Source organism: Panthera pardus, unplaced genomic scaffold (genome assembly GCF_024362965.1).
Source record: "Panthera pardus isolate Hobbes unplaced genomic scaffold, ASM2436296v1 HiC_scaffold_17, whole genome shotgun sequence".
In the NCBI taxonomy this organism is placed as follows: domain Eukaryota; kingdom Metazoa; phylum Chordata; class Mammalia; order Carnivora; family Felidae; genus Panthera; species Panthera pardus.
The window spans coordinates 14,286,760-14,300,043 of NW_026526732.1; the positions used below are offsets into that span (position 1 = coordinate 14,286,760).

A 13,284-nucleotide genomic window follows, 5' to 3' on the forward strand; every position below is an offset into this window, starting at 1 on the left:
AAGAATGTTCTCCAGTGTTCCAGAAGGTGCGAGACTGTTAAGACAGTATCTAGCAGTACTGTACATCATATTCGATGTTGTGCTTTAGTTATATGGTATGTCACAGAGTGTTGATCATTCATTCACAGAGCCACAAAACCATGAGTCAGTGTGGCACTCGCAGCTACAGACTCCTGATACAGGACAGAGTATGAAGTCTAAGTCAGTCAACTAAAAGCCAGAGAACCTGCTTTCCTTTGTGATTTTATCACTGACAGGTTCTGTGACCTCATACAAATGTTTAATTTCTGCCTTTTGGTTTCTTCATTGGCAAAATGATGGAGAGTTAGCCAAACTGATTCCCAGAGTCCTGTCTAGTGCTAAATTTCCATGATTCAGGCACCTCAAAACACCTGCTCCAGTACCAAATTCTCAAAGTGCCTTCAAACAAGAAACTCAGCAAGACCCAGAGTCCTAAGATTTATGCACATGAGACTCCCCAGGGGATGCTAGACTTAATGGAACTTTCCATAGAACTGTAAGTTTTGGGGTCCCTTAAGATCCAATTTACAAGTGGATCTTCTGGATCTCCCTGCTTATTTCAAAACTCTGAAGAAATGCCCAAATGCTTGTACCATCTTCTTGTGTATGATTACTACAGTTTCCTGACATCCATTGAGGTTATTGTTATGATATGGTGGCATAATATTCAGTCATTATGGCCAAAATAGAAGATGAAATGTATTAAACTTCACTGGTAGCCATGGTGTTGAAAAAGCTCTGTCCCCTCTACTAAACTTCATTTCCAGAAAACCATCAGACATTTCAGTAATTTGGAAGGTTTTAAAGTAGTTTTTATAAATATCAAAATTGCTTCCCAGATGATGATTCTTTGTTAGGGAAAGTCCTATCTGACTCCTTCCCTTTCATTTTTAAGCCTTAACTATTTCAGATGGAGGAAATAGAGTTCTAGAGGAGGGAGCTATTTCAATAAAATTGTATATATTTTTTTCCTTTATTACTCCTAAAAAATATTTTTTTTCCCTTTATTACTCCTAAAGAGATCATCTAGCTCTGGCCTGAATCCATGAAGTAAAGGGTAGTGATTTAATATGGTGTTTCAGAAGTCAGACTGCCTGGGTTCAAATCTTATCCTCATCATCACTATCTGTTGACCTTCAACAAGTTACATTATCAATGTCCTCAAATTCTTCATACATCAAATTACAGTAATAAGAATCCCTGCTTCATAAGGTTGTTGTAAACATTGAATGAAATAAAACACATACAAGCCAAGAACAGTGCCTAACACATAAGTATGTGCTTAAGAATTAGCTTGCTGGGTTATAGCACACTTCATATTGGAAGACTAATATTTGAAATAATGTATACATGTCTTTAAAAGATCAGCTTATGGATATAATATAAAAAATAATCTTGGAAAAGGAAAGGAATTTTATTGTAGATTCTGCATAAGACATCACAAATACATTGTTACGTAGTGTTGACGATTATACTTATATTTCTTATTTATACTATGCTGTGTTCTAGAAATCATATATGATTTTATTTGCCTGATAAAACTTATTTCTGAATTGTTTCAGGATTAAAACACCAAAACAGATAAGAGTACTGAAGTTTTGTTGTGCTATATTTGTTTGCTGTCGAACATATTTGGTTATATTTGCTTTTATCTGGCTTACATATATTTAGTGAGACTTGCTTTTCTTCATTCTTAAAGGGCACATTGAATAACAAAACATTCAATATGAGCTTATGAACATCAAATTGTCACAGACCACAGACTATGGATGGAGAACAAAACAGCTTTTGGAAGCTGCCTTAACTCTCCACACCTCTAAGGTGATGTGTATTTGAAGTCATGCACTTGGCACATTGGATGAGCGCTCTGTGAGGCTCTATGAGTTCTGGACTAACGTGTAATTGTCAAGAACTGTGTTTGTGAGTAATAAGTCGCGGATGCCTCAGTCTAAGCCATAAAACACACAGTCTACAAATTTATAAGTCTTCCGTATGTGATAAATGATAGGTAATTTCTAACATGAACAACTTGAAAAAAATGAAAGTTAAATTGCTTTGAATTATGAGTTTTAATTGTGACAATGTTATCTCATTGCAAATGAGAATTTCCTTAATATGTGCATTTAAAAAATATCATTATTTTTATATTTTGAGTTTAAGGAAAGAAAATGTTAAAGCCTTCTTAGAGTGGAAAACAAAAGAAAGAAGTATTCTTCAAAATTTCCAGGCTAGGTCAGAGGAGCAGAACAGAAAGAAACACTAAAAAATGTTAATTTAGGGACCAAAATAAAGTTAGAAATCAAAATATGAAGGAACTGTCGTTTGTAAATAGGAGCAGTTGTCATGTAGCTGGTTTTACCTCCTTTTAAGGAAATAGAATGCTAGGAAAATAAATTTCTGCATCTAGTAATAAATACAAATACCTCACCCTAGCCTTACATATTATGAGTTTTTTAAGCAACACAGTATTTCCCTCAAATTTATATTTCTCTTTCATATGTCAGTGTCAGCTCCTCTCCCATTTTTAAACTTATTCCTGTCTTAATAAAATTACCACTGTGCTTTATGTTGGGGGATGATACAGAGATCAAGTACAAAATTGATGAATATTTCCAGTTTCCTTCCAAAACCTAAAAAGTTGGGACTTAATTCATAATGACTTGTTAAGCTGATCTGTTCTCTGTCGCTTTTAAGAAACCACTTCTGTCCCCAAATCAGTCTGTTTCCCTTCTCTCCCCACGGCCTTACATTGCAAGAGGAGAAAACAAGGGAATGTGGTTTAGAGCATGTAAGCTGTGTTACATAAAGAATCATGGACATCTAGTCTTGGCCATAAAATGAACAGCATATAAATTTGCAAGTCTTTCCATGCATGGGACTAAGTTGTTCCTGACCAGGAGGAGACAGAATTTTGTCAAGACTTCCTGTCTAAAGGTTCAAGGCTACCACTGTGAAAACTTAATTTATATCAAGATTCAGACAGAGGTCGTTTACTCTTTTCCCTTTTCTTGATGGGAAAGAAACCTTTGAAAGATATGGGCTCCTCCCCCACAGAACTGCTGTCTCCAGGACAGTAGCGGGCAGTGAGGGCTTTCACACACATGTGCACTGGAGACAACACCTGTGAAGGTGCATTGCAAAGTACAACCTGCTGTGGGCTTACGAAAGCAAGGTGCCTCAAGAAGGAGATGGAAAGGTAGAGCTTTCAAAATGTATTTTGAGCTTAAAGCTAATGTCCAAATTGTCCCACAAACCCTCTCCTAACATCAGAGTTTATGGTAAAATAACCTCAACTGTTTTTTCCAAAGAAGTCTTTAATTTTTTTTTAACATTTATTCATTTTTGAGAGACAGAGAGGAACAGAGTGTGTGAGTGGGGGAGAGATAGAGAGAGAGGGAGACACAGAATCCGAGGCAGGCTCCAGTGTCTGAGCTGTCAGCACAGAGCCCGATGCGGGGCTTGAACTCACGGACCGCAAGATCATGACCTGAGCTGAAGTCAGACACTTAACCGACTGAGCCACCCAGGTGCCCCGCAAAGAAGTCTTTAGGTATGAATCCATCCCTGTTTTAATTCCTTGTTGCTCCTGGTGGTGTCCTATCAAGCAGGACAGATTTCCATGTTCAATCATAAAAAATCAGAACTCAAGAGACTTCAGCTCTTATCTCTCCAAAGTTTCCTAATGACTTCTCATGCTGTTTGGTAGAAGTAAGGGGATAGCTCCAGGGGAGTTGGCGGCCACAGTATTTCTGGCCACAGCCCTGGGCTCCCCTCTTGGCAGTTTCCAAGGGGGTGGTTCTGTCTTTAGCTGTTTTACATATTAGACTTAGGTATAAGCTTTTGTTTGAAAGAAAAAAACGGCTGTGTTAAAAAAAAAAAAAAAAAACTGTCTGGAAAATGCTGTCTCTAAGGTTCCACCTAAGGAAACTGAAGGCTTGCCTACTCTCACAAAGCTCATTAGTTAACGAAAGGCTAAAATTCAAGTCATTTAACATCCAGTCTGTCGTTTCGTCCACTTGAAGGTGACACTTCCAAACTTTTCATTTCCAGGTTTGATATGAACCATTTCCAAAGCTTTTTAGTTTCCAAGTCGAATTCAGAATCTCATGCACTACTATGTATTGCCTACAAGATTTGGGCCACTGCATCAGATACTCTTCATTCTTCTCAGGAGAAACTGTCCCTCAGACTGAAATTAGCGAGCCCTGTGAAAGCTAAAATCATCTTCCTTTTGGACACGTGATTTCCCAGAGTTCCCAGACCATGGGCTACATCGAAGTAAATGTTAAGCACTTCATAAACATGTTTTCAGTTGCCCCTCCCTCCATTTTTAGCTAGTACCACAGTCTCTGTAATTCAGAACAGTCCAAAAATAATGTCCTGTTTTATACTCTGATGCTGTCACACGTTAGCTCTCTGCTAATGAAAATACTACGGTGCATGCTTTAAAAGCCAGAGGTTATTTTTCAGAAGGAAAAACAAAATCCACGTCTGCTCCATGGTAAAGAAACCACCCCCTGGAAATAAATCTGCTAACACATGTAAGGTGAATCATTTCATCTGAGGCACCAGTGAATAAACACTTTTACCTGTCACCCTCGCAGACCTGATTCATGGTACGTGGGAGCTTGAGTTATGTGCCTAGGATTTCCAAAGTACTGTAACCAGTCCCCAAAGTATCGCTTACAAACACTTCTACAATTTTGAAACTCCATCTCCCCATGGCGTAGTGAATTTCCTCAACAGTTTCTAGACTTACATAAACCTCAAACTTGCGCCATCAAAAGACATCTACTAAAATGAACCCAGGTTTCCCAGGCCATAGCCACAAAAAACCCAAAAAGTGGACATTACGACCATGGACCATCTATATGTCACACATTTGTGAATTCTCTCATTTACAATTTATTGAATGCCTATTATTGCCCCGTACAGTTGTACTTCTTTAGCTTTTGCCACATTCTCCCTGCCTCTTCATCAACAGAGAATAAATTCTCAAGAAGCAGTTGAACCTGGAAGGTCACCCTCTAGAAAGCTTGGTATTCAGACTGCCTCTGCCAGGTCTGTGTGACATATGACCAGAAGGCTACTTATTAGAAAACTGCCAGAATTAGAATACCTCGATCCTTTTCCATTGAAGGCATACCATTGGTACTCTTTTTGACTCTGTGTTTACTATAAAGGCATATTTTTTGAGTATCACATAGCAGTGTTTAGATCATCAGTGGAAAGATGGATGTGTATAAGACAAAATAATAGGTGAAAATGTTATGCCCAGTCTCATTTAGAAGAATAGAAAGAATGAGCCAGAAAAGGGCTGGAGAAAGGAGGTTAAATTAAGTCAGAAGGAGGCAAGAGCCAGCTTAAAAGGATAGCCGATTCAGTGAGGAACGAAAGAAGTGTCCTCCTGAGTGCTGGGGACACCTGTGAGGACACCTGTGGCATGATTTCCCTGAAGGGGGGGGGGGGTAAGTAAGAAGGAGAGTCTATGGCGTGAGGAACCTGGTAAGGAATCACAGAGCTTTTAAGAGGATACAGAGAGGTGAGGAAGGGGAAAGTCAGGTGGCATAAGCCTAGAGAATGCAGAAGAGGAATGCCAGCGCCCCCCCCCCCCCCCAACACACACACACCACGTCTTGCCCTGTGGGAAATGGGCTACAGAAGAACACAGGAGAGTGTGTGGGACATGGAAAGGAAGTTCCAAAGAAAACAAGTATCCTCAGAATGAGAGAGAGAGAAGCCTCACTCTGGTGAAGAAACCCAGGGGCTGACAGGAGAAAAGATACTCTAGGTACAGAGGTTGGGAGTGCGTTCTGAGACAGGGCCCTGCAAGGACATGAGTGGGGTACGCTGGCCCAGATACCCCAGTTGACTTCAAGTCGTTTTAGGTTCAGACTCGGGGAGAATCTCTTGAATCTCAGCTGACTCACTGTATGTGGTGATGTGGTGAGAGCCATCTGGGTCTGGATGGGCCAGGATGTGGCAGACTTCTGGGATGACCTTGGCATTGGGTCAGTGCTGTTAATACCTATGGCCATGCCTCCCACCGCCCTGAACAAAGCTGAACACACGGAGGGCCAGGTAGACTCCCCAGCTCATTCTGCTGGTTTTCCTACTAGTGATTCTCCTGTTTAACATGTGTTTTGTTGTTGTTGTTGTTGTTGTTGTTTTAGGTTAATAACTTTAAAATTTATTATGTGGATATATATAGTTGAATTCATAAAAGCTCACATTAGTCAGTTGGCACTGAACATTTTTGTAAACATATACACTGTTTCATACTTGAAAACAGCCGAAAATAAATTGGCTTGTAGCATGTTATTTGACACATAGTAGGTGTTTAATTAATACTAGGATGTGAAATGCAGGATTGAATTTGGACTTATGAAAATGTGTCGCTAAAATTATTTTTAAAAACTATAGGCATAATCTCTCAGGCCTTTGTGTAATCGTGGGGCAGGTAATGCTTTTAGATTTCTATCACGTTTCTTCTTACGCACCATTTTCCTTCATTCTCTCTTGTACACGTGCATGTGTGTGTTAGGAGTAATAGTGGTAGCATACTAGTAGTAATTGGTAGTAGAGAGGGGTAAGGGTTCTGGAACAGAGCACGAATACTCTAGTATTCCTAGGGTCTAAAGTCAAGAGGACAAAACAGAAGGCTGAAGCAATAGGCAGTGACAAGCAATAAAATGCCTTTAGTGTCATATTAAGGAGTTAGGACTTGATACTTTTTTGGATATAAGACATGATTGAAGCTTATTAAGTAAGGAGGAGATGCAGTCTATTGCATGTGTTAAGTATACCCTTCCGGAGGCAGTGGAAATATATGGAAGAACAAGACAAAAAACCAAGGAGAATATTAGGAGATTTTGTAATAGCCTCAGTGAGAGATGTTGGGAGCCCAAAATAAAGAGATGATTTTAAAAAGGGACACCTGGGTGGGTCTGTTGGTTAAGCCTCAGACTCTTTTTGTTTTTTAATTTTATTTAAATCCAAGTTAGTTAACATATAGTGTAATAATGATTTTAGGGGTAGAATTTAGTGATTCATCCCTTATATATAAGCCCCGTGCTCATCCCAACAAGTGCCCTCCTTAATGTCCATCACCAGTTTAGCCCTTCCCCCCACCCGACACCCCTGCAGCCAACCTCAGTTTGTTCTCTGTATTCAAGAGAATCACCATCTCTCTTTTTCTCTTACAGCCTCCGATTCTTGATTTCAGCTCAGGTCATGATTTCAGGGTCGTGAGATGGAGTCCCACATCAGGCTGCCTGTTGAATGTGGAGCCTGCTTGGGATTCTCTCTCTCCCCTCTTTCCCTTCCCCACTTGCATGTGCACTCTCTGTCTCTCTCAGAAATAATAATAATGATAATAATAATAATAATAATAATATAGAGTAAAAGGACTGGAGAGCTTACCAATTCAAGAGACACTGGATGTACTGCCAAGAATTTACACTAGACAAGCGGCATCTGGTTGACTCAGTCCGTTAAGTGTCCAGCTACAGCCTAGGTTATATCTCAAGATTCACAAGTTCGAGGCCCGTGTTGAGCTCTGTGCTGACAGCTCAGAGCCTGGAGGCTTCAGATTCTGTGTCTCCCTCTCTCTCTCTGCCTTTCCGCTGCTCATGCTCTCTCTCTCTCTCTCTGTCTCTCTCAAAAATAAATAAACATTAAAAAAAAAAGAAAAAGAATTTGCAATAGATGAGAAACAGGAGGGACAGATAACTCCACTTGCTCCAGGGGCTGGGTTGATGGGGGCCCCATCAGATGAGAGGACACATGAATAGGAGGGTGGTTAGGGCAGGGCATGTGATGAGCGAGCCCAGCTCTGTGTAAGGCACCCCAGGAGTTGGCTGTGGAATGAAGCTGTGAGCTAAGGAGGGACACCTCGGGGAGTTCCAACACTGAAAGAGAAAGCAGTGGCACTCTGCATACACAGAGCGCAGAGAGGAGACTGTCTGAGGGTGACACAAAACACACAGCCCTAAGCTGGCACAGAAGCCACGAGACGAGTCGCACAGACAAGACACTGGCCGATGTTGCTGATGCACAGCACACCGGGGAGGTCCAGTGGGATAAGAATCGTGGAGTATCTTGTCACGTGGCCAGCTGGGAGTGGGTCCGTGAGCTCTGTGAGGATCCTGCTTCTCTTGAAGGTGCACGAGGAGGAAGAATTTAGAGAGAAGAGCTGCAGACGGAGAAAAGGAGTACACTCCTCTTCAAAGGCCCGGAGGCACCCTCATCTTTCAAGGTGAAGGTTCAGTTTGAAGGAAGCTGGGATTCCCTTCTTGACTCAAAGCACAATTATTCAGTTTCTAAAACATTAGGGAATTCAGCACTTTCAAATCCAGACAAAATTTATTAACTCTCTGGACAATATTTAAGAACTTCCCCTCCAGGGGCGCCTGGGTGGCTCAGTCGGTTAGGTGTCTGACTCCGGCTCAGGTCATGATCTCGCGGTCTGTGAGTTCGAGCCCCGCGTCGGGCTCTGTGCTGACAGCTCAGAGCCTGGAGCCTGTTTCAGATTCTGTTCTCCCCCTCTCTCTACCCCTCCCCTGCTCACGCTCTGTGTCTCTCAATAATAATAAATAAACGTTAAAAAAAATTTTTTTAAAGAACTTCTCCTCCAGCCTCCCCAGAGCAATAATACAAAACACACAGTTACATGTTGGCTACCCCTACCCTATCCACAAAACGTGGTAGATGTTACATCTGATTGAAATAAGTATTCACTATTTTTGTTCCTTTCATTAAAACCCTTTATTATTTCTTGTAGATCTGGTTCACTTTTTCATGGTGTGGGCATGGTAGACCTGTTAAAACATGCCTGCTATTTTGGGATGTCATTCAGGAATTACTTGTTCCTTGTCAGATACAACAATAAAATCCACTTCTTGTGAATATGAAATTTATTGTATCATAGTCTGCTTAATTGGGTTCTATAAATATTATAAGTTCCAATGCCATGAAATTCATATCTCCGTATCAGATGTCAGTACACTGTATATCAATGTTCACTTCATGCCTGGAAGCATGGATTCCTAACTAGAAAGCAAATTTCTGCCATTGCTACTTTTTCTATGAAGCAATATAGATTATTTAAAAGTACAGGGCTATTTTAATCGACTAATTCTGTAAGAGTGGAAAGATAATTCCATGTGTTTTTTTCTTTTTTTTTTTTTTAATGTTTATTTATTTTTGAGACAGAGAGAGACAGAGCATGAACAGGGGAGGAGCAGAGAGAGAGGGAGACACAGAATCAGAAGCAGGCTCCAGGCTCTGAGCCATCAGCCCAGAGCCCGACGCGGGGCTCGAACTCACGGACTGCGAGATCGTGACCTGAGCTGAAGTCGGACGCTTAACCGACTGAGCCACCCAGGCACCCCCCATGTGTTTTTTTCTAAACAGATGTCGTCTTGCCATATTTAAAGATCACATACAAATTCTAACGTGTCTTCCTCATATAAAGCCTACTAACAAGGGACCGCGTGGGGTAGGGAAGAAACGAGCAATGCTGGAATTAGACCGAGATGGGTCCTGGTTCCATGACATACAACTGTGAAACCTTTGGCAAGTGACTTGTCTGAGCCTCAGTTTCTTCATCTGTAAGATGTAATGAATAACACACATAAATCAGTGAGTTTAGGTTTCAGTACGTTCTAGGGGCCTCCTGAATAATCCTTTATTGATAGGTTTTACTTCTGTCCCCCTTGCAAGTCTCAGGCTGAAAGGAAATTAACAGACTTTGTAGGATTTGAACGCTGTATGCCTCGCGACTTCTATTCACATACTGTCAGCAAATGTAAGAGAACCTGTTCCTGCATTCTGTATCCCTGGTCCTTTTTCCCCAAATGTCAACTCACATTCACCAGCACAGGTACAACTCAGCATTCCTGGAGCATGCACTACACAGCCATAGGATTCCCAGACAGTGGGATATTCTATTCTGGAGCTAAATTTCCCCACAGATCAGGATTATCGCCTTCAGTCATAATTGTTCTCAAGGATGCTTCCCACCTCATCCCATACATATTCATGCACACAGTAACTAGAACATACCAGGGGAGGGATGAATGGAGGATTGTAAGTGACCCTCTCAGCCATCGGATGTCTTTCTGAGTAGCAACTACTAGAGTTCTAACTCTTTCACTCTTCTTTGGATGACAGGCACACAAGTTAACTAAAACCAGAAGCTTGAGCTCCAACTCAACTGATGCTTTCAAGGACTTAGATGACTGCGTGCCATTTTAATAACAGTGTCTACTAACTAAATAGGGGTCCATTTGGCCTTTTCACACCCAAGACTATTTGCTTTCCCACAGAAGTATCAACTAACTTAATTATGGCTTACAGGAAAAATTACAGTGGGTGGAAGGAAGAGCTTAAAATAGGATTTCAATCAACCTGAGAACTGAAATGGAAGAGAGATATTATATAAAGAACATCTAAATATTCAGTGCTGTACTTCTCATTTTTTTATAAAGCAAAGTGCCTTTTTTTTGAAGTTTATTTATTTATTTTAAGAGAGACAGAGACAGTGTGAGTGGGGGAGGGACAGAGAGAGGAAAACAGAAAATTCCAAGCAGGCTCCATGCTGCCAGTACAGAGCCTGATGTGGGGCTTGATCATGAACTGCGAGATCACAACCTGAGCCAAAACCAAGAGTTGGATGCTTAACCTACTGAGCTACCCAGGTGCCCCAGTCCTGTACTTCTCTCAATTTTAAGGCGGGGGGGGGGGGGGGGGGAGGAGGGGGGAGAGACCTGTTTATACCAAGTAAGAAACTTTGGTTATTTAAGCTAAACATAAACTTTACGTAATGGATCCAGATTTTAACTATGTAATAGCTTGTCAGCAGTTGGCCTTCTAAATCAAACTGATGTGTCAATGAACCTAAAAATAATTGGCTTGGAGTTTGAAATAAAAATTTAATACCAAAGGTAAAAGGGGATCTTTCAAACCCATTTTTCAAACAGAAGCATGTATAGTGAGAAATTGGTAGCAAAGAGAGAGGGGATGAGTAGATAAAGAGATTTCTCTTCAGTTTCCATGCATCAAAAGAAGAAATGATTGTTTACATATAACCCAAACTTGAAATAAAATAGTTTGGAGAGTCTTCTCTCACAATGGCTCCTTTAAAGAATATTAAATTTAAAAAAAAAAAAAAAAAAAGAAAGAAATTTCCTGCCTGTTGCTAGTTAGAAACCTTGTCACATTAATTTGTTCCAAGAATGTATGACCTCAGTTCCATATTACTGCAGCAAGAGACATTAGAGTTTCAAACAACTTACTGGGATGGATATCTACAAGTTAATAGGATTATGCCTGCCTTTTTTTTTTTTTTTTTTTTTTTTTAAGACTAAAGTGTTCCTAAGTCAAATGACTTAAGGCTGGGGAATATCCAGAACGTTTTCTAAATGCCAAAAAGGAAAACTTGGTGCCATTATGCACACCTCCCGAGATTAAATTTATCCCCTTCAAGTTTGATTATTTCACTCCCAGAAGAAAACTTGAATGACTCTTCTCCAATTCCTTAGAAATATATAATTATCAAAACTCCATCAACTCCTTTTTTTTTTCCCAAATAAGGGGTAATTACTCCCAGAAACTTTTTTCATTTTCTTTTATTCAGATTTGATTAAAAATTATATTTATAAAGGCAACACAGCCATCTAGTGGACAGATTTTTAACAGCTGATTATTTTACCTCTGAGAGGTTTAAGTGTGTGAAAGAAAAACTTAAGCCAAATAAAGTAATTGTTTTATGACACATGATTATATTTCTCATGTGTCATAGGATTTATAGACATGATTATAAAAAGCAGGGGGGATATTTATAGAGGCAGTGGTGTTTTTTTAGACAACTGTTGTATAACATTTCCAGACACAAATTTTTAACCACCATTGCCATCCCCACATACCCATTCAAAAAGCCAACTTGTTTTACCAAAACATATACATAAAAGTGATAAGGTTGAAGTCAAGGGTTTGACTCTAACTGGATTTTTCTATGTGAGAAATTATGCATGGCATATGGTTGCTTCCCCACCTTGTGGGGCCTTTTTTTCTTCCGTTTCTTGTCTTTTCTAAGCAACGCATCACTGCTCTTCTCCTTTCTGCACTCCCTTCTCAAAGTTTCTCTGCCGATGTGAGCAAGGTGTACCCCCAGGGGGCTCTTTGCAATAGCAACACCTAGTTCGCAGTCATGAGTGGAATCTCCTCATGGAGATTCTCCTCGTGGAGGCTTTGCTGTGAAAATGCTCTGTAACAACTCCTTCCTGGTAATCTCAAATTCCAGGGAATTGAGAAGTTGCTTCCCGCCGGTATCTACCGTATATTTAGCCCTCTGGGCAATAACCCCGACAGCCCGATAGCAGTGGACGGTGCTTATGGAGGAGGCGTGTGAACTCAGTCAACTGGTTTGTGATAAGAGTTTTACCTTTTCCAAACACATAAGAGCAATCAGTCTTTGTAAATAACTAAAAAGGCAAAAATACCACAATTAATTCTTTTATATAAAGAGAAGTGGCATTGAATAGTGAAGATGAACATGAGACCAGAAGTCAAAAGACATGAGTTCAACGCCAGCCCTGATGTGGCTTACTCGTGGGAATGGTGTAAATCAACCCTGGGGACTGTTTGCTCTTAAATAAGATGGGAATGATTAATAACAAATCCCCTGCTTACCTTACAGGACTATTGTGAGGAAGAAGTAGTCAGGTCATGTATGAGGAAGTGTTTTACAATAATGGCAAAGTATAAGGCTTTATTTCCTCAAGCTGAAATTAAAAGCTCTTTGGTAAACTTGAGTTTGTCATTTTAATATGCAGCTAATTTGCCCTTCCATTTAATAATTAAGCATGTGTGATAATTTGCCTTTTTGTCTCAAGTTTTTAGTCTTTGCTCTACAACCTTGTATAGTGGCTCTTAACCCTATCCCCATTACGAGCGAAGGAAAATAAAGCATGGAAAACCAAAATCATTGTAAAGGAGGTATAGTCTACATTCGGAGAGCACGTCATTGCCTTCTTGCCCCATTCCAGAAGCACACCTCACTGCCTGTTCTGATTTATCACTCCCACCCTGAAACATCTAGTCTGCCCATTTGGGCCCTTCATCCATATCATGACTTTTTTACAGCTCTCAGCCTCGCAGGTGTGACAGTCCCCCTCTGCTTGGAATTAATTCCCTTTGCCCAGGTCTCCCTCTGAAACACCTGCTCTTTGGTCAGCTCAGTCTAATCATTACCTCCTCTGC

General features: G+C 40.5%; 1 protein-coding gene across 4 annotated transcripts in view; it reads left to right on the forward strand.

The window, feature by feature from the left end:
- The window catches only part of RGS17 (regulator of G protein signaling 17), a 97,362-nt gene that overhangs the window by 60,939 nt on the left and 23,139 nt on the right, over positions 1-13,284 (forward strand). The gene's annotated exons all lie outside the window — the stretch shown is intronic.